The 27374-nt window shown below is 36.4% G+C and overlaps 1 protein-coding gene and 1 non-coding gene across 4 annotated transcripts in view; both read right to left on the bottom strand.

Moving 5' to 3' along the window:
• RNGTT (RNA guanylyltransferase and 5'-phosphatase) overlaps nt 1-27374 on the bottom strand; it is a 334659-nt gene that overhangs the window by 90105 nt on the left and 217180 nt on the right. The window lies entirely within an intron of this gene.
• Nucleotides 5694-5879, bottom strand: LOC114677848 (small nucleolar RNA SNORA73 family). The gene has a single exon (XR_003729278.1). It is a non-coding gene; the product is annotated as a small nucleolar RNA SNORA73 family (small nucleolar RNA).

Raw genomic sequence — 27374 nt, 5'->3', positions numbered from 1 at the left:
GGCACCAGCTCCAGCCTTTGGTCTTTAGGGCTGGTGCCAGGCCTTCAGGTAGTTCCTTAGTGCTGGTGCGTTCTGAAATCTGTCACCACGCTGGCCTCTCAGCTCCCTGCCCCCAGTGCTGTTTCACCTCTCTGCTGGGTTTCAATCACTTTAAGCAGCACTTTGGGGTTTGCAGACTTTTTTTTTTTTTGCCTTCTAAAAATGGTGTTTATGCTGTTTTTTAATTTATTTTTATTTTCTCTGTTGTTGTACATGCTTTCCAGTAAGAAAAGGGGTTTTTGAATCTGAACTATAAGTTACAGATTGTGACAATACTACCATGCAGGCAAAAGCCTTCCTCTGAGAGAAAAGGGGAATCTGAAAGGTAGCTAGACCACAGATTTCACTTCTTCAAAACATATAATATTATTCATATTAACTTAGGGAATGACTTGCCAATGTCTGTGACCTCTAGAGGAAGGAAGATGAAATCATCTTAAAATATTATGAGGATTGGCCGGGTGCGGTGGCTCACACCTGTAATCCCAGCAATTTGGGAGGCCGAGGTGGGCAGATCATGAGGTCAGGAGCTCGAGATCAGCCTGACCAACATGGTGAAACCCTGCCTCTAAAAATACAAAAATTAGCCAGGCGTGGTAGCACACGCCTGTAATCCCAGTTACTGAGGAGGCTGAGGCAGGAGAATCGCTTGAACCCGGGAGGTGGAGGTTACAGTGCGCCAAGATTGCGCCACTGTATTCCAGCCTGGATGACAGAGTGAGACTCAGTCTTTAAAAAAAAAAAAAAAAAAAAAGAGGATTAAGAAGAGAATCTTATGCTGGAACACTAACAGCTCTCAAACTGGACCAAGGCTGAGTGAGAGAAGAATACAAAGAAGGAAAATGCGGCCAAAACAGGTACAACATCTGAACTCCTTCTAGAACACAAGCTAAAGCTGCAGTTATCCAATATATAATTGTAATGTTTAAGATCATACAGATCAGTGCTGTTTAATAGTGCTATCTAGAAATGCAAGCACATATATCATTTTAAATTTCCTAGTAGTCATATTTAAAAAAGATGAATTTTAATAATACATTTTATTTAACCATATGTTCTAAAACATTATTTCAACATAGCAATACATATCAGTTATTAGTGAGATATTTTACATTCTTTCTTTTTGCATCGAGTCTTCAAAATGTGGTGTGTTATTTTATACTTACAGCACATCTCACTGCAGTCTAGCCACATTTCAAGTGCTCAACAGCTATACATCATTAGTGGCTACCATATTGGAAAGTACAAACAGAATTAAGAAACTATTTTAACTATATCTTTCAGTCGGCTTGCCATTTCTCTATTATATGTTTCCCTCATTCAGCCTTGTACTGTTACTAAAATGAGCATATACAAAGAAGTTATGCTAGACACTGTAAACAATATATTGTTTGTATATAAACCAATGCAATTGAAATTGCTTAATGATTCTTTGAAAGATTTTGTTTTTCTCTTAGCAAGGCTAAACATATTTTTTGAAATGTATGTATAATTATCAATTTGTTAAGCAAGTTACTCTACGAAGTCAATACAGAAATGAACTTGGGAGTTGGGCGCAGTAGAGTGCACCTATAGTCCCGGCTACTCCGGAAGCTGAGCCTGGAGGATCCCTGGGCAACATAGCAAGTTCTCATCTCTCAAACAAACAAACAAACAAAAAAAGTGAATTTCTACTCAACCAGTGTGCAGACCACATCTGGACTTCCAAAAGGGTTTGATCTAAAATTGCAAGGATTTATCATACATATGTATTTAAATACACTATATGTTGTTTAGAGGTTAAGACAACTGCCTTTATCTGCCTAAAATCCTAAATAGGTTATTAAAAGAAATCATGACTAACGGACTTATTATACCAAAGAAAGGGAACAAAATACAAACAATTTTAAAATGATATCTGCATTAAAATGGTTATTAGACATTAGATTTTAATTGTCCTTCAGATCTTTTCCAAGCATGATATTTAAAACTCTTCTCTTTTTAAAATGCTGCCTTGCAACCACATCAACCTAACGGTGAAGCACAACCTGTTCGTAACTACTGGTAAATAGACTTCTAGACAGCAAATGATCCCTGAAAGGCCACATTTCCATTGAATAATAAGACCACAGTACTTTGTACTATCCTATTGTACAAATGCAAGGAGCATAACAAAATGACATCAGTGAAAAGAAAATTTTATAGAAAAAAGATAAATGCTCTCTTTTTGTATGAGGTAAGAAAAAAATTATATAGCTTTCCAAACGCTCAAAACTGTAAACCAAGAAACATATTTCACAGTGACTTTTTTAAAGTTAGACTATCCTTAGTAAATTGCTTTTGGCTTAAAATTAAAAGGCCAGATATTACTAATGGACTTAAATGTTTTCTTGAGTGGAACTGAAAATCCTTTCCAATTCACAATACATTTTCAACTATAAACCATTTTACTTGTTTCCTTCATTTCTAATTTCAAATGAAGAGAAAATCTAGTCTTGTTCTTAAATAATCTCTAGAGACAAGTTTAATCTTTCAACATCCAGTCTTTGAATATTTTGTACAAATAAACCCAAACTACTAATATTTCATTCAAAATAAAAAGCTTCACTTTTAAGTTGTAGTGCTGACATCTAGAAATCTGCTTTTCAATAATGATCTGTCAACAGTACATACTTAGTTATTCATTTATAAATTTTCTCATAATTACATCCTCCAATTATTTAGGAACACCTAAAGACACCTTGCCAAGAATTAGATACTCCTGAAGAGCTTAGTTCCAATCTTGACAATTTATATAATCCAGTCTGTTTGCTCAAACGTACATTGCATATTCTAAGAAATATAGTTAGTAACTACAACACGTATTATTAGTTCCATATTAATAAAAGTGTGCTTAACCAAACTAACCTTGGTGTAGTACTTTACAGTTATACAGACTCCCTTTACATTTGTATACCTCATTTAATCTATATAACAATTCCATGCAATTCTTAGTGGGTCTTAGACTATCAATCTACATTGGATAATATTAACTTGCTACATCTTAAATTAATAGGTTTGAGGTAACATGTTCACGCCCACTTGCAGAGAGTCAGCCTTTACCACTGAGAAGTTTAAGAATTTTTAGCAACAGCAAATATATGAACATAGCAGTCATATTGATAAATACATACATGAATAAACTATCAAATGGACAGGCGGTAAGGAGCATTCGTTAGTTCACTCATTCATCCATTTACTCATTTTTTGATTTTTTGAGCACCTACTGTGTGGTAGGCACTGTTACAGTTGGACTGGATATCTAAATGGCATTTATTAGAAGGGAATTTATATTTAGAAGTAATTGAGAAATGATAATCTATTCTTACCATGAGAAATTAAAAGAATACTGGGAAAACAATCTAACTAGTGAATACACTATTAATAGAAAGTAAAACTAAAAATGAATCTATAATTTGATAGTCTAAAGAGAAGCAAGCTGGAATAAAAACAAAATCAACATATCCACACTAATGGACCAGATATCAGAAAGGGGTCGCATGTTGATCTTTTCTTTAGGGGGATAAATTTAATCTAAAATATGTACTTGAGAATAGGCAAAGTGTAAAGCACTTTATTACACTCTGTGAGGATCAAGTAAACAGCTCATATAATACAAGGCAAAATAAAATAAATGCTAATAATCAAATAATATGGGACTTCAAACATAGGAATAATTAATTTGGACTTGGGATATAAAATGTATAATAAATAGGTTGTGTTGTTTTTTAAAAATACGGTCCCACTCTGTCCTTCAGACTGGAATGCAGTGGTGTGATCATAGCTCACTGCAGCTTTGAATTCCTGGACTCAAGTGATCCTCCCACCTCAGTCTTCCAAGTAGCTAGGGCTACAGGCACATATCACCATGACCAGACAATTTTCTGGTTATTTTTTGTAGAGATACGGTCTCACCATGTTACCCACCAGGCTGGCCTCAAATTCCTGTCCTCATGTGATCCTCCTACCTTGGCCTCCCAAAATGCTAGGACTGTAAGCGCAAGGCGGTGTGCCTGATAATACTTTAGTTTTATTATAGGCATTCCTAATCTTAGATAACTGAGCTATGGTCTCTAATTTTAAACTTCTTTAGTATCACTTCAAACTGAGTCATTTTAAAGAAAATACTCAATGTGAAAAACAGAAGCCGCTGTCTGAAAAAGCAATACATTATGACCCAGCTTTACCTGATGTTGACTTGAATTTTAATAGAGTGCATAAAGAGAATCTCAGGAATAGGAGAAAGTGTGAAAAGGAAGAAGCACAAAGGAAATCTCCATGATGATGCTACAATACAAATGAATTGCAGTGTCAGGATGCCAACTCTCAAAGACAATCCTGCAAATGTGCTTCCATAATCAATATATTTAGCAGACTAAGAGGTGTATCTAGAATTTAGGCCCTTAATTTTGAGTAACTTTTTCCCAACATGAAACAAACTACTCTAAAAAGAAACTATATCTATATGTTATGTGTTCCCCAAGTCATGTGTTGAAACCCTAACCCTCAAAGAGATGGTATGAGGTGGTGGGACCTTTGGGACGCAATTAAGTCAGGAGGGTAGAATCCTCATGATGGGATTAATGCCTTCATATGAGACTCAGTAACACTTGCTTCCTTTCTCTCTGCCATGTGAGGATACAACAAGAAGGCCACCATATGGAAACCAGGAAGAGAGCCTCACCAGAACCTGACCATGCTGGCACCCTAATTTTGGACTTCCCATCCTCTAAAACCAGGGAAAGTAGATATCCGTTGTTTAAGTTACCTAGTCTACGGTATTCTTATTATAGCAGACCAATCTGACACCGTATTTAGATAAATATTTAAATACATTTAAACTAATGGGGAAGGCGAAGATGAAAATTAAATAAGCCTGTTCCCAAATTCCAATTATTTCACACAACAGTATTCTTTCATGTGGTAGCATCGATAGTTTATAAACCTATCCCAAATTTTCAGTGTCTTATATTGTGTATGTATAATGTATGAAGTGCAGATATAGAATATATCTAATGAAAAGTATATGTACTATATTTATGTTTGCTATGTACATATCACATTTTTCTTTACATTGTAAAAAATTAAACTGAATTGTTTATTTTCAAATAACTACCATATTTCTTAATAAGAATATTTTTTTAAAAATTATCATCTTGTATTACGGGCTTTCTATTATACTACATATGAAAGAGGACATATGATAATGATTTAACATTCTTGATGCATCAGACTGAAAATTAGATATTTACAGACCATGTCTATAACAAAATTCTAATTGGATAATTTCCCCCTTGTTCTCATTGTGAAAGATAAATAAATTTAATTTGGTTACTGGCACGGTCTATGGGGCTAAGCACAGGATGGTGGTTAAAGAAAACATTTAGAGTTCCAATCTTGGTCTGTTGTTCCACTTCTAATCTCAACTCACTGAATGCTCTTGGATAAGTCATAAACTAAATGACTTTTCTTGATTTCCTCATCCGTAAAATGGAAATAACTGTCTTACCTCCCGAAGATACACTACTTAGATTAATTAATAACTGGGTAAAATACTGTGAAACAGAAAGTGATGAAAGTGTTCCATGAAATTATAACTTAAAATTAAGTCATTATTGAAACTGACTTTTTAAAAAGTATGTTGCTTGCATGGTTTGTCTCCTCAGTCATCATCCACAGGACTCTGAGAGGCCGTGGGAATATGAAGCAAGACATGAAGCCAAGTTTGATCTCCAACATTGTGTAAAGGGACTGTACATCATGGGACACAGCCCTAGCTAACCTAAGCCTAGATAAAGCCTGGGAAGAGTGACTCAAGCTGAAAGTAAAAGTACTTTTAAAAATGTACACTGAACACTCCAATTGCATTTGTGAAAAGATCACCTGACTCATTTGAATCTTTATCTTTCAGGGTGTGGGACAGCCCCAAAATAAGTGAGAACTTATGGTTTAGAATAGAAAGCCTCCACTGGCTCCACAAAGGATCTATAGTTTAGTAATACAACACCAGGCTCATTTAATCTACAGCACTAGAAGAATTAAAAGATAAATGATCATCCAAAATGAATTTCATGTAACAATCCTAAAAGACTGAGGTTATTGTTCAATATAAAACTTTTTATCTTTCCTCCTCTAAATTATAAATTGTTTACTAAAAGATGTAGAAATTGTTGATTTGAAAATTAATTTGGTAGAACTGCTTTAGGTGTTTATTTTACTTACCTATTCCTTTCTCAAATCACAAAGATCTTAAATGGATACAAACATCTCAAGAAATATGCACCTATTCTTTATTTCAATTCAACAAGTAATTAGTGAGCAAACACAGTGTCAACTGTTCTAAGGTTATGCATAATATAACTTTTGTAAATTAAATTCTATGTTCCTGCAAAACTTCTGTTTTCAGAAGATGGAGAGAAGGTGGCAGTCTGACAAGGGAGCTCAGGATCCAAGGAACAAAACGATGGGTTTTCTTTTTGTCTCATGTATTTGTTTCTTTGTTTGTTTGTTCGGTTCGTTGATTGGTTTCATGTATTTTCTTTTTGTCTCATGTATTTCAAACTGGGTACTGGAGACGCCAACAACCCAAAAACACCAATGGGAGGAGACCCAGGAAAAAAAAAAAAAAGCCCCAAGAAAAGCATGCCCTCTCTATCCAGGAAGCAGGCCAGCCTAGCAAGACAGAAGCTTTTCAACAAGAACCACTCCACTCTAGCTAAACACCACAGAAAAAAACAGCAGCCCACCCCCAACCCTACCAGCAAAGGCCAAGTGGTGAAGCTAGACATCCATCCTCTGTGGGTTGTAAAAAGAAGTCCCAACCTTCTGCTGGGGTAGGAACAGAGAAGGTTGAGTGGGGGAGCCACCCACAAAGATATCAGTGAAGACCAAGGGGAGACCATTCAACTTCATTCCTAGGTTAATTATCTTCAATAGTAGCTCCTACTGAATCAATCTGGTCAGGAGGCAAAGAGTAGGGAAAGAATAGAGTGTATTACAGAAATTCACAAGAAAGTGCTAACTCACCATTTAAGTACTGTTTATAGCCAGGTGTGGTGGCTCATGCCTGTAATCTTAGCACTTTGGGAGGCAGGCAGATTACTTGAGGCCAGGAGTTCCAGACCAGCCTAGCCAACATGGGGAAACCTCATCTTTACTAAAAATACAAAAATTAGCCGGGTGTAGTGGCACATGCCTGTAATCCTAGCTACTTAGGAGGCTAAGGCACGAGAATCACTTGAACCCAGGAGGTGGAGGTTATAGTGAGCCGAGATTGTGCCACTGTAGTCCGGCCTAGGCAACAGAGTGAGACTGTCTCCCCACCCCCGAAAAAAGAAAAAAAAAGTACTGTTTATAGAGCTCCTATTGTTATAAGGCACTAGGCTGGAGAAATAGAAGGAAAGATATATTAATAGATGGAGGCTGACAAAAACTTAAAAAAATAAAGTGGTGTCTAGTGATCATTTAATTCAAGTCTATGATTTGCCCTAATGACAAGACTATATCATAAAAATGAGTTCATATAAGAAAAAAAATGGGTTATAACAAAAGGAAAATACTTTAAAGAGGTTTGGAGCCCCTAATTTTCTAATTTATTTTATTCCTTATTTATATTTATATTATTTTATCATTATTCCTAATCAGACTGAAGTTGCAACATTTCTGTACATGCTTAAAGTCACATAGAAATGTATACTGCCAACTCTTTGTGCTATCTTCCAATTAGGAAAAAATTAAATGAACCACAGTGAAGAAGTAGATTATATGAGGAAAACCTTTAAAAATTAGTGGAAGAAGTTCAACATACGCAAATCAATAAATGTAATCCAGCATATAAACAGAATCAAAGACAAAAACCACATGATTATCTCAATAGATGCAGAAAAGGCCTTTGACAAAATTCAACAGCCCTTCATGCTATAAACTCTCAATAAATTCGGTATTGATGGAATGTATCTCAAAATAGTAAGACCGATGTATGACAAACCCACAGCCGATGTCATACTGAATGGGCAAAAACTGGAAGCATTCCCTTTGAAAACTGGCACAAGACAGGGACGCCCTCTCTCACCACTCCTATTCAACATAGTGTTGGAAGTTCTGGCTAGGGCAATCAGGCAGGAGAAAGAAATAAAGGGTGTTCAATTAGGAAAAGAAGAAGTCAAATTGTCCCTGTTTGCAGATGACATGATTGTATATTTAGAAAACCCCATCATCTCAGCCCAAAATCTCCTTAAGCTGATAAGCAACTTCAGCAAAGTCTCAGGATACAAAATCAATGTGCAAAAATCACAAGCATTCTTATACACCAATAACAGACAAACAGAGAGCCAAATCATGAGTGAACTCCCATTCGCAATTGCTTCAAAGAGAATAAAATACATAGGAATCCAACTTACAAGGGATGTGAAGGACCTCTTCAAGAAGAACTACAAACCACTGCTCAGTGAAATAAGAGGACACAAACAAATGGAAAAACATACCATCCTCATAGATAGGAAGAATCAATATTGTGAAAATGGCCATATTGCCCAAGGTAATTTATAGATTCAATGCCATCCCCATTAAGCTACCAATGAGTTTCTTCACAGAATTGGAAAACAATGCTTTAAAGTTCATATGGAACCAAAAAGAGCCCGCATTGCCAAGACAATCTTAAATCCTAAGCCAAAAGAACAAAGCTGGAGGCATCACGCTACCTGACTTCAAACTATACTACAAGGCTACAGTAACCAAAACAGCATGGTACTGGTACCAAAACAGAAATATGGACCCATGGGCAGAACAGAACCCTCAGAAATAATATTACACATCTACAGCCATCTGATCTTTGACAAACCTGACAAAAACAAGAAATGGGGAAAGGATTCCCTATTTAATAAATGGTGCTGGGAAAACTGACTACCCATAAGTAGAAAGCTGAAACTGGATCCTTTCCCTACACCTTATATGAAAATTAATTCAAGATGGATTAGAGACTCAAATGTTAGACCTAAAACCATAAAAACCCTAGAAGAAAACATAGGTAATACCATTCAGGACATAGGCATAGGCAAGGACTTCATGTCTAAAACACCAAAAGCAACGGCAACAAAGCCAAAATTGACAAATGGGACCTAATTAAACTAAAGAGTTTCTGCACAGCAAAGAAACTACCATCAGAGTAAACAGGCAACCTACAGAATGGGAGAAAATTTTTGCAATCTACTACCTGACAAAGGGCTAATATCCAGAAACTACAAAGAATTCAAACAAATTTACAAGAAAAAAACAAACCCCATCAAAAAGTGGGCAAAGGATATGAACAGACACTTCTCAAAAGAAGACATTCATACAGCCAACAGAACATGAAAAAATGCTCATCATCACCGGCTATCAGAGAAATGCAAATCAAAACCACAATGAGATACCATATCACACCAGTTAGAATGGCAATCATTAAAAAGTCAGGAAACAGGTGCTGGAGAGGATGTGGAGAAAGAGGAACACTTTTACACTGTTGGTGGGACTGTAAACTAGTTCAACCACTGTGGAAAACAGTGTGGCAATTCCTCAAGGATCTAGAACTAGAAATACTATTTGACCCAGCCATCCCATTACTGGGTATATACCCAAAGGAATATAAATCATGCTGCTATAAAGACACATGCACACGTATGTTTAACGCGGCACTATTCACAATAGCAAAGACTTGGAATCTACCCAAATGTCCATCAGTGACAGACTGGATTAAGAAAATGTGGCACATATACACCACAGAATACTATGCAGCCATAAAAAAGGATGAGTTCGTGTCCTTTGTAGGGACATGGATGCAGCTGGAAACCATCATTCTCAGCAAACTATCACAAGAACAGAAAATCAAACACTGCATGTTCTCACTCATAGGTGGGAATTCAACAAAGAAATCACTTGGACACAGGAAGGGGAACATCACACGCCGGGGCCTATTGTGGGGAGGGGTAGCGGGGAGAGACAGCATTAGGAGATATACCTAATGTAAATGACGAGTTAATGGGTGCAGCACACCAACATGGCACATGTATACATATGTAACAAACCTGCACGTTATGCACATGTACCCTGGAACTTAAAGTATAATAATAATAAAAAAAAATTAGTGGAAGAGAGGATACAGAGTATGTCCAAAACCAGATGTTTAGTTGATATATTTCTTTTAAAATATATGTTCACAAATCTCATTGCAGCAGAAGGCTATCCCTTTTCATAGTATAAAAATGGTTAAAAGCAATGATATATATTTAGAGTCATAGAAAATAAGCATCTAAGTAAAGCAGTTACAAGCCTAATGTACAAGTTATTTGGATAAGAAAATGGGCATTAAGAAAATAGCAGACTTGAGATTTAGGTTCACTAGGACCACTTAGTGCAAGTGTATTATTGGCAAATTCAATAGACTTAGAGAGGTCATCATGGTTGGCCTTCTTCAATCCCTCTGCCTAGAATACTGCAATCTATCAATAAATGCTTACTGAATGAAGGAATGCCACATTTGACATTTGGCTTTCCCTTCACTTGGCTTCCATGAAACTTTTCTGACTGCCTTGAAAATCACAGGCTATCACTTGGAATTCAGTTATCTGCTATTCTTAAACAAATTTGGAGTTTTTTATTCCTTCTGCGGTTCAACTCAGACACTGCAACTTTGAACTGAAATAAATGATTCATTCTCTAGTCTAAATGTATTCAACTGGTTACTGAGAAAATTTCAGATTTATACTGCTTCTTCCAACTTGATTATAGTACTTTAATACCTGCATTCCAAATGTTAAACTACCTGTAATCCTTTACATTTGTAATAAAAACAAAAACTTTACATATTTATTATTGCAACTTCCAGTGTTTACTCTGTGAAACTTATGAAGAGATTGCATTTTTACCTCGTACATTTATTCAGCTTGGCTAAAGAACTCAATTTAAATTTTATCTATATTAAAAAGCCTCTGAGGCCGGGCACGGTGGCTCACGCCTGTAATCCCAGCACTTTGGGAGGCCGAGGTGGGCAGATCACAAGGTCAGGAGATCGAGACCATCCTGGCCAACATGGTGAAACCCCGTCTCTACTAAAAAAAAAAAAATACAAAAATTAGCCGGGCCTGGTGGCGAACGCCTGTAGTCCCAGCTACTGGGGAGGCTGAGGCAGGAGAATGGCATGAACCCAGGAGGCAGAGCTTGCAGTGAGCCGAGATCGCGCCACTGCACTCCAGCCTGGGAGACAGAGAGAGACTCCGTCTCAAAAAAAAAAAAAAAAGCCTCTGAAATCCAAGGACACTTGCTTTTCAATTTGCATTTAAAAGATGTGTATTTAACAAAATGTTTTATTTCTTTCAAAAGAATTTAATTTGAAGTTCTCAGGGTACTTGTACCAAAGTACGTATTATCATAAAAATAGGTAAAAAATTCAAAGATAACCTAGCAGAATTCCTTGTCATCTTTCTTACTTTACATATAAAGAAACAAAAAGCCATTCGTGTTTACTGGTTCACCCGTCAGTCCATCTACTCATTTCATCATTCAAGAAGTGCTGAGCATCTCCAGGCTGGCATCTGGTGCAGAGTAAAGAATAAAAAGACATCCCTACTTTGTGGTTAGTGGTCTAGAGGAGAACTAAAACCTTGGTTGAGCTCAACTCCTAGTCTAACATGTTTCCATTGCATTGGTTATAATGAGAATTCAATTACAAAGCATTCACTCTCGAATGGTGCATGCTACTAATATTTAATGGTGCCATTAATTAGATAGAATATCCCAAGTAAAAAAGTTAAACGTTTCCACTACCTATTAAAGATTTTGGGCATTATCAATATGTTACAGTTCCTATGAGATAAAATTATTATTAAATCTATACTTTTCAGATTTCAAGACCTTCAGATATTTTTTTCTGTCCCACCTAAACTTTACAATGATAACAAATTTCTATAGTCTTCAGCCTTTTTTTCATTTTCTAGCCACAGTCCCTTTACCCTCACCTAAACACCACAATATACATGTCAGCCTCTAATTTTTCATACAAGTTATACCACCTCTCTGGGAACATTCTCCTGAGTTTAGTGTTCTCATCCAAACCGTGGACTGAATCAGAAAGAACGACAAGAAACTTATCCTCCCAATCATCCTTAATAACCTAGTACTTATTATTGTTTCATTAAATTTGATCCCTAAAGCTCCAGAGATGTTAATTGCCCAGGTTGTGAATATGGTATTTGCTATGCCATTAATGAAATTATAATTTCAAAAAAAGAATTTTTCTGATCACTTTTAAAGAAAAATACTATCGAACGGATTAGGAATCTGGTCTACCGCTTATGCAAATATAAAAGTACTATTTATAAGGAAAAAAAGGTAAATCTGGGTATATGATGAGTAGTTAACATTCATTAAGGGTTAAGGCACGTTTTAGTTGAGAAAAGCTTCTGTAGTGGTAAAAACTGTTGTATTTTTTCATTAAGTAATTAAAGAGGTGATCATTAGGAAATACAGAACAGATATATACAAATTTTAAGAACACAGACTTTGGTTTTCAGCTACAACATGTAATACAGCTTGCAAGTCATCATTCCCACCCTAAAAAAAGAAAAAAGGCTAAACAAACCAAAAATATATGACTTTTCTAAGACTCATCAGAGAATTCAGATCACAGGGCAAACTGTTACCCTAAAATCTAGAGACACAGGAGAAAAGAAAGAATCATAGCCAAGCACAGCACAGATCAGCATATCTTGAACAAAAGCTGCTGGAGTCATAAAACGGTAAGAACACTTGCATGATAATTTTGACAAATTACTGGAAGTGAGTATGGATTATTTGGTATTAAAAAACTGCTGTTGACCTAGTCTTAGGGCAACCTTAATACTTTGATGGGCTTTATTTCTAGGTTTTTGACAAGGTTCTCACATTACAGATCCAAGAAAAATCCCCTCACATATAGGAGAGTGGGAGAAGAAAAGTAACTATAGTCATGACCCTCATAACAATGTTTGGAACAATGATACATGGTTATCAAAGGTGGTCCCATAAGATTATAATGAAGCTGAAAAATTCGTATCATCTAGTGACATCATAATATCATAGTGCAATGTATCATTCATGTTTGTGGTAATGCTGGTGTAAAACCTACTGTGCTGCCAGTTGTATAAAAGTACAGCATGTATAATTATGTACAGTACATAACACTTGATAGTAATGAAAATGTTACTAGTTTATGTATTTACAATAGTGTATTTTTATTGTTATTTTAGAGTGTATTCCTTCTACTTATTTAACAGCAACAACAAAAAGTTAACTTAGAGATTAACACATGCAGGTCCTTCAGGAGGTATTCCAGAACATGGCATTGTTATCATAGATGACAGTTTCATGCATGTTACTGGCCCTGAAGACCTCTGAGCCAGACACGATGTGGAGGTGAAAAACAGTGAAACTGATTATCCTGACCCTATATTGCCTAGGCTAATGTATGTGGAGTTCTGATAAGGAAGCAACAATGAGGAAGGGGCCCCAGGTAGGAAAGAGCAATGAACAATTCTTCTGACAGATGGCTAATCACAAACAACCTGAGAACTCAATGACCCATGTAGCCCCCTCAGCACAGCCCTACAAAACTTCCCTACAGCCCCTGTCACTTTGCAGACAGCCCCTTCTCTGCTGTGCTACCCACTGCAACTTTGCAACATCATTTTCACTTTCTCTAATAAATCTACCTTTCTACCTATAATTGTCTTGATAAATTCCTTTACCACCTGTGTCACCGGCCCAAGATAGTCACTACCTACAACATCTTAGTTTTTAACTAAACGGTAAAATTAAAAAATTAAAAACATTACAAATTAAAAATTTCGAAAGTATAAAAAAGCTTATAGAATAAGGATATCAAGACAGAAAATTTTTTACACAGTTGTACAATGTGTTTAGGTTTTGTTTTTTGTTTTTTGAGACAGAGTCTCGTTCTGTCACCCAGGCTGGAGTGCAGTGGTGCAATCTGGGCTCACTGCAACCTCCGCCTCCCAGGTTCAAGTGATTCTCCTGTCTCAGCCTCCCCAGTAGCTGGGATTACAGGCATGCCCCACCACGCCTGGCTAATTTTTGTATTTTTAGTAGAGATGGGATTTCACCATGTTGGCCAAGCTGGTCTCAAACTCCCAGCCTCAGGTGATCCGCCTGCCTCAGCCTCCCAAAGTGATGAGATTACAGGCGTGAGCCACCGAGCCCAGCCGTGTTTGGATTTTAACCTAACTCTTTTTACAAAAGAGTCAAAAGGTTAAAAAAAAAAATCCTAAAAGTTTGTAAAGTAAAAAAGTTATAGTGAGCTAAGGTTAATTTATTGTTAAAGAAAAGAAAATTTTTAAATAAATTTAGTGTAGCTGAAGTGTGCAGTGTTTATAAAATCTACAGCATTATGCAGTAATGTCATAGGTCTTCACACTCACTCACCACTCACTCACTTACCCAGAGCAACTTCCAGTCCTGCAAGTTCTATTAGGTGCCTGATACAGGTGTACCATTTTAAAAAATCTTTTGTACCTTATTTTTACTGTACAATTTCTTGTTTAGATATGTTATAATATGTAAATACAATTGTGTTACAATTGCCTACAATATTTAGTATAGTAACATGCTGTACACATTTGTAGCCTAGGAGCAACTGGCTATGCCATATAGCCTAGGTGTATGGTAGGTAATACCATCTAGGACGATGATCCCCAACCTTTCTGACACCAGGCACTGGTTTCATGGAAGAAAATTTTTCCACAGACAGGGGAAGGGGGAGATGATTTTGGGATGAAACACTTCCACCTCAGATCATCAGGAATTAGATTCTCATAAGGAGCACGTGACCTAGATCCCTCACATGTGCAGTTCATAATAGGGTTCGTGCTCTTTTGAGAACTGCTAGATATGAGTTCTAAATTTCTTTTCAAAGAATCAGTATGTCAGTATGTTCAATTCCTTGTCTTCTACTTTTAAACTTAACTTCCTCATAAAGCAACCTTTTTCCGATTACCTGCTCTACCCTGACTCATTCCAATTACCTACTCCACCCTGGCTCATTCCAATTACCTGCTCCACCCTGACTAATTCCCACTACCTGCTCTGTCATAACCATTTTTCCCGCCAAACCACTCACCCTGTCACTCTCTTTAAATTAGCCAATCGGAATTACTTTAGCCTTGTGCCGTCTAACCCTAGCCAATAGGGGAAGGACAGAGCAACAGCGGCCACGTGCATCAGGGATAAGAACCCCTTTCCCTCCCTTTCCCAAGTGTGCGTTCACCATTGCTCCATGTGTAAGGGCATACCCTTCTATAGAAGTACCTTGCCTTGCTGACAACTAAAATTTCATATTCTAGTGCTATTTGTTTTGTGGCACCAAAACTTAATTATAACAATTTGGGGGCTCGACTGGGATTACATTCCCTTCCAGGGCGGTCTCTGGTTCTCTCTCACGAGGAAGCATGACCCGCCCACTTGTGGCAGCCTCGGGGATGAGAAATCAGGACCCACTCAGTGTGAAGAATAACCAAAGCTCTCAGCAACGTGGAAAGAAACAGCCAGGAACCTAGCTTAAAGGATCCTCATATACTGCGGAGATGACTCTGTGTACACCCCAAGGAAGGAGAAGCCGCTGGAGACAGTGAAGTACTTCCTTGGTGGTTGGGACTAAGGAAAAAGCTGCAGGGTGGTAAAGCATTCCTTGGTTAGGACATACCAAGGAGAGAGAAACCGCAGAGGCGGTAAAGCATTCCTTATAGTAGGGACTAGGGAAAGAAAGCCATGGGGGGTGGTGAAGTATTCCTCAGTTGGGATGTCTTGGAGGCTAAAAAGAGGTGAGAGATCTCCATTGAGGAGGGGGATGAACCTCAGAAAGAGGTGAGACATCTCCATGATAGGGGGTTGAACCTCAGAAAGAGGTGAGAAATTCCCATGAGTGGGGGTAGAACCTCACACAAACCTCTGGTAGTAAGAAAAATATTCAGAACCCCCTTTCCTTTCTTCTCAGGAAAAGAAAGAGTAGCTCCACTCCCGCCAGTCCCTCCCCTAGGGGAAGGGGAAGGAGACGGGAGAACAGTAGCGTAAGTGGCTGGCAGAGGCAGGGACCAGCTAAGAGGAAAGAGAAACTGGGAGAGGAAGTCAGAGAGAAAGAGAGAGAAAGAGACAGAGTCAAAGAGAGACAGAGAGAGAGAGAGAGATGCAGAGAGAGAAAGACAAAGAGGGAATCAGAGAGACAGAGAGAGAGAGAGAGAGACAGAGAGTCAAAGAGAGACAGAGAAAGAGAGAGATAGAAGTAGTAAGGAGAAAAGAGTGTGTCCTATTCCTTTAAAACTCAGGGTAAATTTAAAACCTATAATTAATAATTGAAGGTCTTCTCTGTGACCCTATAACACTCCAATACCACTTTGCTGTCAGTGTAAACAAGGACGTAGCCCGAAAGCACTGAGGCCACTGACAACCCATAGCCTTCCTAACCAAAAAATCCTTAACCCAGTAACCCACGGATGGCCTAAATGCATTCAGTCTGTACCAGCAACTGCTTTGCTAACAGAAGAAAGCAGAAAAATATCTTTTAGAGGAAACCTCATTGTGAGCACACCTCATCAGGTCAGAACTATCCTAAGTCAAAAAAAAAGAAAGCAAAAACGTAGCTTACTGACTCAAGAACTTTAAAGTAAGAGGCTATTCCATTAGAAAAAGGTGATTTAACATTAACCACTGAAAATTCCCTTAACCCAGCAGGTTTCCTAACAGGGGATCTAAATCTTAATTAACACAAATTATGGAATAAGATAGTGATTTTAAAGTAATAACAATATGTCAAGAACTCTAAGGGATAGACAGTATGCAAGAACAAATGAGTAATGTCAGTAGAGAGATGGAAACTCTAAGAATGAATGAAAAGAAAATATAGAACAATAAAAAATAAACAAACTGGACTTCATAGAAAAATTTTAAGATGTATTCATCAAAAGATACCATCGACAGAGCAAAAGGCAACCTACCGATAGAAAAAAAAATTGCAAATCATATGTCCAATAAAGGTTTAACATCAAGAATACAGCTGACCTTTGAACAATGTTAGGGGCACTGACCTCCCATGCAGTTGAAAATCCACATGTAACTTTTGATTCCCCCAAAACTTAACTACTAATAGCCTACTGTTGACCAGAAGCCTTACCAATAACATAATCAATTAACATATATTTTGTGTATGTATTATATACTATATTCTTAAAATAAAGTAAGCTAAAGAAAAGAAAGTTATAAAAATCACAAGGAAGAGAACATATATATATTTAGTATTCACTAAGTGGAAATGAGTCATCATAAAGGTCTTCATCCTCATCATCTTCATGTCCAGTACGCTGAGGAGGTGGAAGAAGAGGAGGGGTTGATCTTGCTATCTGAGGGGTGGCAGAAGCAGGAGAAAATCCAAATCTAAGTAGACTCACACAGTTCAAACTGGTGTTGCTCAAGGATCAACTGTATAGAGACATTTAAAACTCAACAACAAAAACCTGATCCAAAAATAGACAAAGGAGGTAAATAAACATTTCTCCAAAAAAGACATATAAATTGTCAAGAAGCATAGAAAAGTGTTCAAAATCACTAACCATTATAGAAATGCAAATCCAACCTACAATGAGATCTCAGTTTACACCCATTAGGATGGCTATTATCAAAGAACAGAAAACAATATTGGCAAGGATATGGAGAAATTAGAACCCTTGGGCACTGCTGCTGGGAATGTACAATAGTACAGCCACTGTAAAAAACAGTATGGCAGTTCCTTAAAAAATTAAAAATAGAATTGGCTTATGATCCAGATTCCACTTCTGGGTATTTACTCAAAATAACTAAAAACTCTGTCTTAAAGACATATTTGTAAACCCATGTCCATAATAACATTATTCACAGTAGCTAAAATGTGGGAGCAGCCTGAGTGTGCACTGACAAATGAATAAGTAAAATGTGGTATATACATATAATGGAATATTACTTGGCCTTAAAAAGGAAGGAAATTCTGACATATACTACATCACGAATGAACCTTGAGGATATTATGCTAAATGAAATAAGCCAATTCAAAATCACAGATGGAAAGTAGAAAGCCAGGGGCTGGAGGAGGAAGCAATGGGAAGTCAATGTTTAATGGGTTACAGAGTTTCAGTTTCACAGGATAAAGAAAGTTCTAGAGATGGATGGTTGTGATGGTTGCATATTATGAATGTATTTACTACTACTGAATTGTACACTTAAAAATGATTAAGATACTAAATTTTATGGTTTTTATATTTTACCACACTAACAAAAAAATGAAGGAAGGAAGGAAATACAGTAAGTCAAATTCACTGCAAGAGAAATTAAGAATGCCTTTGATAGGCTCATCAGTAGGTTGAAAACAGCTGAAGAAAGAATCTGTGAGCTTGAGTATATGTCAATAGAAATTTCTCAAACTTGTCAGGGTGTGGCGGCTCACACCTATAATCCCAGCACTTTGGAAGGCCAAGCTGGGTGGATGGCTTGAGCTCAGGAGTTTGAGATCAGCCTGAGCAACGTGGCAAAACCCCATCTCTACAAAAAATACAAAAATCAGCCAGGTATGGTGGCGCATGCCTGTAGTCCCAGCTACTTGGAAGTCTGAGGTGGAAGAATTGCTTGAGCCCAGGAGATTGAGGGTGCAGTGAACCGAGCTTGTGCCACTGCAGCCTGAGTAATAGAGAGAGACCCTGTCTTCACCCCCTATCCCCCTCAAAAAAAAGAAAAAAGAAACGACCCAAATGCAAAAAACAAAAAACAAAACAAAACAAAAAAGAATAGCATATCCAAGAACTGTGGGATTATTTTAAAAGGTTTAAAAAGGTAACTAAAATACCAAAAGGAGAAGAAAAATGACTGAAGCAGAAGAAATATAAGTAATAATGGCCAATAATTTTCCAAAATTAATGATAAATTTCAAACTACAGATCCAGGAAGCTAAAAAAGAAAAAAAAAATCACCACGCAAGATAAAAACTGAAAAAAATCTAAACATAGGCACATTATATTTAAACTACAGAAAATCAAAGACAAAGAGAAAACCTTAAAGAGAACCAAAGGAAAAACTCCCCTCACCTACAGAGGGTAAGAGTACATAACAAGAATCACATCAGACTTGTCAGAATCATGCAAACAAGAAGACAGTGTCTTAAAATTTAAAGCATTGAAAGAAAAAAAAAACCAACAACCTTGAATTCCGTATCCAGCAAAATTAACCTTCAAAAGGACAAAAATTTTCTCAGACAAAAACTGAAGAAATTCCTTACCAGAAGACTTGTCTTGAAAAACGTTATTAAAAAGAAGTTCTTAACAGAGATAGAAAAAAAAGATACAGGTCAGAAACTCAAATCTACATAATGAAACAGAGTGTTAAAGAAGGAATAAATGACAGTAATATAAAATATTTTGCTTTTCTTTTTCTTAATCAGAAATAAATAACTGTCTATTCAAAGTAATAACAGTGATAATGTATGGGGCAATTACAGCATATAGTTCAGTGAAATAAATTACAATAATGTTATAAGGGATGAAAGGGAGGAACTGAGATACTCTGTTATAAGGCACAAGCACTACCCACAAAGCACTGTAGTGTTATTAGAAAGCAGATATAGATTAGTTGTAAATGTATATTGCAAACCCTAGGACAACCACTTTTAAAAAAAACTGAAGAGAAGTATAATTTATATATTAAGAGAAGAGAGAAAATGGAATAATATAAAATGTTCAATTTCAACCAGAGATGTCAGAAAAAGAGATTTTAAAAATGAAAAGAACAAGTACAACAAATAAAAAACAGATACAAACATGGTTGATATTAATCCAATGATATCAAAATTCACTTCAACTCTCAAGGACCTAAAAATATTGATTAAAAAACAAAGACTGCCAGAGAAATTTTTTTTAAAAAAGACCCAACTAATATTTTCTATAAGAAACCCATTTTAGACATAAAGATGCAGGTAAGCGAAAAGAGATGGAGAAATACGTACCAAGTTAACACTAACTAAAAGAAGGTTGGAGTACAGATGGTCCCTGACTTAACAATAGTTGAACTGACAATTTTTCAACTTTATGGTGATGTAAAAGCAATATGCATTCAGCAGAAAGTATACTTTGAGTACCTATACAACCATTCTGTGTTTCACTTTCAGTACAGTATTCAATAAATTACATGAAATAGTCAACACATTATAAAACAAGCTTTGTGTTAGATGATTTTGACCATAGGCTAATGTAAGTGCTCTGAATACATTTAAGGCAGGCTAGGCTAAGCTGTGGTGGTTACATAGGTTAGGTGTATTAAATGCATTTTTGACTTAACAATATTTTCAACTTACAATAAGTATATTGGGAAGTAACCCCACCATAAGTCAAGGAGCATCTGTATTTATTAATTTCAAATGAAGTAGACTTCAGAATAGTAAATAACCAAGGATAAAATGGAGTATTACATAATGATAAAGGGGTCAATTCTCCAAGAAGACATAACAATCCTTAACATGCATATGCCTAAAAATAGAACATCAAAATATATGAGGCAAAAACTAATGGAATTAAAAGAGAAGCAAATCCACTATTATGTAGCTAGAAACTTTAACATCCCCTTTTTAGTACCTGATAGATCTAACAGGCAGGAAAGCAGTAAAAATGTTGTTGAGTTGATAAACAACACTAATCGACTGAATTTAGCTGATATTTATAGAATAATTCATCCAACAATAGCAGAATAAATATTTTTCTCAAACTCACATGGAACATTCTAAAAGAGAGGCACATTCTGGGCCATAAAATACACCATAACAAATATAATGTTTTTTTCAGATGATAATGGAATTCAACTAGAAATCAGTAATAGAAAGATGCTGGAAAATCCCAGAATATTTGGAGATTAAACAACTTACTTCAGAATAACACAAGTGTAAAAAAAAGAAGAAGGACGAAAGAAAAAGCAGGCAAGAAAAATGTTAAAATATTTTGAACTAAATCAAAACGAAAATACAAGCTTGCCAAAATTTGTGGGATGCAGTGAAAGCAGTGATTTCAGGGAAATGTACAGCATTGAAGGCATTTATTTGAAAAGATCTAAAACCAGTAACTAGTTTCTATTTTTGAAAATTCTGGAGAATGAGCAATTTAACCTTAAAGCACTCAGAAAAAAAGAAATAATAAAAATTAGAGCAGAAATCAATGAACTTGAAAACAGGAAATCAACAGAGAATATCAATAAAATCAAAGCCTTGGTTATTTGAAAAGATTTTTAAAATTGATCAATCTCTAGCCAGAGTAACCAAGAAGAAAAAAAGAAGGCATACATTTACCAATACCATAAGTGAAAGAAGGGACATCACTATTAATCACATGGATATTAAAAGGATAATAAAAAAACACTAAGAACACTCTCTGCTCACAAATTTGATAATTTAGATAAAGTGGATCAATTCCTTGAAAGGCACAAGCTACCAAAAGTCACAGAAGGAGAAACAGATAATCTAACAAGGACAATATTTATTTTAAAAATTAAACCTATAATTATTAACCTTTCCAAAAATAAAGCACTAGGCCCAGATGTTTTCACTGGGTGCATTATACAAACATTTAAGAAATGACATCAATTTTCTATAATCTGTTTCAGAAAATAGAAATAGACAGAATACTTCCTAACTCATTCTATGAGAACATTACCTTAACACCAAAATCAGATAAACATGATAAAACAAAACTACAGATGAGTGTCTCTCAAGGACACTGTCATAAACTGATTGTGTGCAATGCAGAACTTGTAGTCAATGAAATTGGATATTCACTCAGGAGAATGATACCTAACTTCTTTAATACTTCATTTAGGTATCTCTACCATTTAGGAGGAGATACCTAAACAAAGTATTGAGAAGCTTGGTTACTCCTTATGGCCTATAGTAAAATGCAAGAGAAAGAGAAATAAAGCTGTTGTTAGGCAAAAAAGAACCAGAACTTAAAGATGTGGCAAATTCTCAGTCTGTTCATATTTTAAAAGATGAGAGCTTTCTGAGGAGAACACCAAGGCTGTGGCTGTACTATCACTCAGTAAAGAGACTATGAAATTATCTGAGCAGATACACTGCCAGTGTGAACTGTAAAGGACTGAATGAAGGAAGTCAGCCTTCATGGATTCTACAAGATGGAAACATACAACCATCAGTGTGTGAACATGCATTATCCTTCAAGAAAATGTAACAACACCAAATGTGATTTAGAAATCATCAGAGAGCTGCCATTCTCACCACAGTCTCAAAGGGCAAGGATGATTTCAATCCTTCATGATTTCAACAAGCTAGGTTATTGCTACGCAGGAGCCTTGGGGACAAATCACCCCACAGAGCCTTGGAGGCACGAGTCTATGGAGGTGGGGCTGCCATCTCAGTGGATCCAGTTGTTCTGAAAGGCAGAGCATGAAATCAAAGAGATTATTTTCAAACCTTAAGATCTAATGGAATTTCCTCAATAGGTTTTAGACTTGTTTGGGGCATAACACCCCTTTCTTCCTTCTGATTTCTCCTTCTTAGATGAGATCAGGCACGTTCAGCGTGGTATGGCCATAGACTGATTTTTCCTTCCTAGAATGGGAATGTTTATCCTGTGCCTGTACCACTACCATATTTTAGTAGTACTTGCTAGTTTTACAGATTGATAGCTAGAAAGAATTTTGCCTCAGGATGAATCATACCATGAGTCTTACCCCTTTCCACTTTAGATGATATTTAGATGAGACTTTGAACTTCAGGGTTGATGCTGGAATGAACTAAGACTTGGGATAAAATGAATGTATTTTTCATGTGAGAAGGATATCAACTGAGGGAAGGGAGGCAGGGCTGAAATGTTTGTCCCCGCTCCCCAAATTCATATGTTGAAGCCCTAACCTCCATAGCTATATTTGAAAATATGGCTTCATAGGAAGTAATTAAAGGTAAATGAGGTCACAAGGGTGGGGTCCTGATACAATAGGATTAGAGGTCTTATAAGAAAAGACAGCACAGAGTGTTTACCTCCTCCCCTTGGGCCATGTGAATACACAGTAAGAAGACAGCATCTGCAACTCAAGGGCAGAACCCTTGCCAAACACCAACCCTGCTGTAATCTTGAAATTTCAGTCTCTAGAACTATAAGAAAATAGACTTCTGTTGTTTAAGGCACCCAGTCTACGGTATTTTGTTATGGTAGCTCAAGGAGACTAAGACAAACATAAATGCAAATATCCTCAACAAATTATTACCAACACTAAATCCACCAATGTATAAAAAGAATTGTACAGTACCCTAAAAAGGGTAGAGTGTAACTTTTCAGTGTTTGAGTGTAGGCTTCACATAGTGACTTCCTTCCGAAGAGTACAGTAAGAAAAGGAGGAAGAAATGGGTTATCTTTAAAATGAAGAAAACTCACAAACCCTACTTTAGCCAGGTGGTCAAGGTCAACGTCAAAAATCATAAATTCATGTTCGTAATATGTACTCTTGATATAGTGTGATAGAAATCGCACTTCACCTGTGATCTTCATCCCCCTAAACCCATAACCCAAATCTGATTATAAGAAAAACAAGAGACAAATTCTAAATGAGGAGCATCCTATAATACATTTGAGCAGTGCTTCTCGAAACTGGCAATGCCATTAAAAACATGGAAAGTATGAGAAAATGTCACAGCCAAGAGTACCCTAAGGAGATATGACAACTAAATGTAATGTAGTATTCTAGATGGGATCCTGGAAAAGAAAAAGGACATCAAGTAAAAACTAAGGAAATCTGAATAAACTACGGACCTTAGTTAATAATAACATATCAAGTCTGGCAAACATGTGAAACCCCATCTCTACCAAAAAATACAAAAATTAGCTGGACATGGTGGCACATGCCTGTAGTCCTAGCTACTCAGAAGGCTGAGGCAAGAGAATCTCTGGAACCTGGGAGGCAGAGGTTGCAATGAGCCAAGATGGTGCCACTGTACTCCAGCCTGGGTGACAGAGTGAGACCCTGTCTCAAAAAATAAATAAATAAATAAAATAATAACATACCAATATTGGTTCATTAATTGTAATAAGTTTGCCATGTTAATAACAGGGTACACTGTTTGTTGGGGGACCAAGAGGTGTATATGGGAACTTTCTGTTCTATTAATATGTACTCAATTTTTCTGTAAATTTATAACTGTTCTGGAAATTAAAGTCTACAAATAAAACACATACACACACACACATCCCCCTTCAAAAAACAGGAAGAAACAATGCATTCACATAAAAGAAATTTTAAAATAAATGATCTATAAATAATTATTAAATTAAAATTCTTAATGTAAAATAATTATATCTTAAAATTATTCCTTTAGAAAACTGACACCAATTTATACTTTATGTTATTAATGTATGTGATGGAATTATATAAAGAAGATAGAAAAACTTTCTGAAATTTTTATTGTAGCCAACAGAAATCATTAAAAAGCTTGATTAAATGAGATAATGTATGTAAACCACATACAAGGAAAATCAAGCATATTAGAAGCATTAAACACATAAATGATGTTATTATTAACAAGCTGGTAAGACAAAAAGTAAAGCAAATGTATGGAACCAAGGACTCTTCTAAGAAGCTTATTAAATTAGAGGGTTCTTCATGTTGGGCCAATACCCAACAATTCACAGTTGAAACACTTCCAGCTGGATTTGAGGTAAGCAGGGGAAATGAAGAACAAAGGGAGAAGGCAAAACTAAGAGAAAACAGCTTTCCTGTAACAGTAAAGACATTCAAAAGCAACATTAAATAAATACAGAAACACAGAAAAACACCACTGGAATAACAGAGTAGAAAAATTTTAAGTAAGCTTATGTTTATGTATGAAAACAAGAAAGTAATTAGAGAGCTTTTGCTTTTAAGAACTATTTTCTAACGTGACAAAGCCTGGCTCAAAAAACATCTCATCGCATATAGAACAGATTGAAAATACTTTAAAATGTTAAAAATGTTTATAATTCTGTCAGTTCAAATTTCACACTTTGGAATTAGGATATAGTTCCCCAGTGTAACTTGTGTGAAAAAAAAATTATATATACATATACATACGTATATATATCCTAACACATGCTCCATTTATCTAAACTAACATTGTTTAATTTTATTATACCAAGCAAATAGAAAATTTGAATTGCTATATGAAGCTCCCATGAGGATTTATCCTTTGGATATAATTTATGGCATAGCAGAATTAATTTTTTTAAGTAATACATAAAATATATCTACAAATTAATACCATCTTGGAGGAATCAATCAAATTCATTCATCAGTTATCTCCCATTCTGCTGACACCAAAGATAATCATCCTACTCTTCTTCCAGGGAACCACATTTTTCCTAAAATTACAATGTTTCTTTTTCAGAAGCAGAAAGAGAAAATTATGAAAGAAGAAAGTAAAGGAATTCTGTGAGACAAGTAGGAAAGAATACTCGGGAGAAAGCAAGAGGGCTACTCTAGAGTTTATACCTGCTCAGAAATGGAACAGCAGAATTAAAAGTGATCGAAAAATGAAAAGGGGGTCAGGCGTGGTGGCTCATGCCTTTAATCCCAGCACTTTGGGAGGCCGAGGCAGGAGAATTTGTTGAGTCCAAGAACTCGAGACCAGGATGGACAACATAGCGAGACCTTGTCTCTACAAAAAATTAAAATATTAGCCAAGCACAGTAGCACACACCTGTGGTCCCAGCTACACGGGAGGCTGAGGTAAGAGGATCACTTGAGCCTAGGAGGTCAAGGCTGCAGTGAGCTGTGATCACATCATTGCACTCCAGCCTGGGTAACAGACACCCTGTCTCAAAACAAAAACAAAAACAAAAAAACCAAAAAAAACACAAAAAAAACAAGAAGGGAAAGGAAAGAAAGAGAAAAAAGAAAGGAAAAGAGTAAGATGTAGCCATAAAAAGGAATGAAATCATGTCCTTTGCAGGGACATGGATGAAGCTGGAAGCCATCATCCTCAGCAAACTAACACAGTAACAGAAAACCAAACACTGCATGTTCTCACTCATAAGTAGAAGGTGAACAATGAGAACAAATGGACACAAAGAGGGGAACAACACACACCAGGGCCTGTTGAGGGGTGGGGGACGAGGAGAGGGAACTCAGGTGAGGATGAGTCAATAGGTGCTGCAAACCACCATGGCACACATATACCTATGTAACAAATCTGCATGTTCTGCACATGTATCCTGGAACCTAAAGTAAAACTAAAAAAAAAAAAAAAAAAAAAAAGAAATGAAATGACTTTTTAGTAATAGCCATTCTGACTGGTATGAGATGCCGGTGAGGCTGCAGAAAAAAAGGAACACTTGTACACTGCTGATGAGAACGTAAATTAGTTTGAACATTATGGAAAACAGTTTGGAGATTTCTCAAAGAACTTAAAACAGAATTACCATTTGACCCGGCAATCCCATTACTGGGTATATATCCAAAGAAAAGAAATGGTCTTACCAAAAAGACACATGTACTCACTTGTTCATCGTGGCACTATTCACAGTAACCATGACATGGGGAATTGACATAGGTGCCCATCAACAGTGGCTTCGATAAAGAAAATGTGGTACACATACACCATGGAATACTACGCAGCCATAAAAAAAAAGGAAATCATGTCCTTTGCAGCAACATGGATATTGCTGAAGGCCATTATTCTAAATGTGGGAACAGAAAACTGAATACCATGTGTTCTCACTTATAAGTGGGAGCTAAACAGTGGGTACTCATGGACAGAAAGATGGTAACCATAGACAATGGGGGACTCACGGGGAGGGAGAAAGAGGGGAAAGGGATGAAAAACTGTTGAGTACTATGCTCAGTACCTGGGTGACAAGATCAGTTATACCCCAAACCTCAGCATCATATAATATGCCCCATGTAACAAACCTGCATAAATACCTCCTGAATGTAAAATAAAAGTTAAAATTATTTTCAAAAATTTTTAAATTTAAAATAAATGAAATGAAAAACTGCTCCCCCCTGCTCCATATAAACAAAGCTGAAAGATGATGCATCACAATCCAACATCTAGCAATGAAGTCTTCGAAAGCACATTTTCAAGAGATTTAACAATGAGTAATTACATACAAAAAATTATTAATAGTGGTTATATGTGGGTAATGGGTAGGGGGCAGACTTTTCCTTTTCGTGGCTCTGAACTTTTGTTTTCTTCCTCCATCTCCTCGTAAATATATATTAGCTTTATAATTGAAAATAACCCCAAATAATTA

Source organism: Macaca mulatta, chromosome 4 (assembly GCF_049350105.2).
Source record: "Macaca mulatta isolate MMU2019108-1 chromosome 4, T2T-MMU8v2.0, whole genome shotgun sequence".
In the NCBI taxonomy this organism is placed as follows: Eukaryota; Metazoa; Chordata; class Mammalia; order Primates; family Cercopithecidae; genus Macaca; species Macaca mulatta.
This window is presented reverse-complemented; position numbering and strand designations above follow the sequence as displayed.